The 1113-nt window shown below is 59.7% G+C and overlaps 1 protein-coding gene across 1 annotated transcript in view; it reads left to right on the top strand.

Moving 5' to 3' along the window:
- Nucleotides 1–579: 579 nt before the first annotated feature.
- Nucleotides 580–1113, top strand: part of VOLCADRAFT_120325 (uncharacterized protein) — an 8216-nt gene continuing 7682 nt past the window's right edge. The window contains exon 1 of the mRNA XM_002946610.1: nt 580–692. The gene's annotated coding sequence lies outside the window, so the exon portion shown is untranslated. The remainder of the gene's footprint in view (nt 693–1113) is intronic.

Below are 1113 nucleotides of genomic sequence, written 5' to 3'. Positions count from 1 at the left end.
GCTGGTTGCATCTTGCATAACTGATTACGCCGCGTTTCGGGTCCGCCAGCGGGGTGGGGGTTTGCGCCCGGCAGCGGACCTGCCAGGCCTGCCTGCCCCCGCCAGGCCTCCTCAGCGCGTTTCCCGATGGATAACTGAATCCTGTTAGTTCGTTGATCAGTTGGTTGGTTGCAGCAGATCCTAAGGAAGTTATCGCCGATTCATCCGACCGTCACCCAACCACTTCACTGCGTGGTGGGCCGAAGCCGAGCCGCAAAGAAAACTGAGGACAGACAAGACAATGCACGAAGGGTTGTAGCCGTTACGAAAAAATTATGCAGAGGTTTTCCCCCCGGAAATAAACATCAGATAATGTAGGGATGCAGGTGCATGACGCCGCTTCCGGCGTTTACGCGGGTTTGTCAAACCAAACCAAACCAAACCAAACCAAACAAACAAACCGTTCATCCAACTAACTAACGATCACTCCCGTCTTCACATGGTTACGGTCTATCCCGCGCACGAGACAGATATGGCGCTATGTCACGTCGAAGGTTCTGCTTCCCACGCACGACTTTGCTGTACATGTACGGCTTGCAGCAGCCGTGTACGATGGCTGGCCGGTGGCAGCACTGGGCCGGCCGCCCCTGTGGCTGCCCGACCCCGTAGAGTCATGTCGTACCAATGTCGGTCTCTTCCTGCAAACCATCCAGGTGCGTGTCCGTGTGCTGCTACTGCTGCCCCAAGTGGTACTGCTACTGCCATTGTGACTGCTACTGCTACTGCTGTCAACGCAAGTGCTACTATTTCACCATTGCTCCTACTGCCACGGCCACTGCTACTGCTGCTGCTGCTGCTGCTGCTGCTGCTGCTCCCCTTCCGCCACCTCCCCCACCCTTCCCGCAACCTTCCCTACCCCTCCCGCCACCTCCCCCACCCCTCCCGCCACCTCACCTACCCCTCCCCGCCACAACAAAATGAGTCGTGGTGGCAAGCGGCTTGCAGCCGCTGGGCCGGATCATCCGGATCAGCCACAGGTCGGGAGCTACTGCCGCCGCCGCCGCAGCAGCAGCAGCAGCTGTCCCCTGCCCCACCCTCCCCCCCGCTCCAGCTGCTGCAGTGGCGGCTCCTGCA

Source organism: Volvox carteri, assembly GCF_000143455.1.
Source record: "Volvox carteri f. nagariensis unplaced genomic scaffold VOLCAscaffold_3, whole genome shotgun sequence".
Taxonomy (NCBI): domain Eukaryota; kingdom Viridiplantae; phylum Chlorophyta; class Chlorophyceae; order Chlamydomonadales; family Volvocaceae; genus Volvox; species Volvox carteri.
Note: the sequence above shows the minus strand (reverse complement) of the source record. Positions and strands in the feature narration are given on the sequence as shown.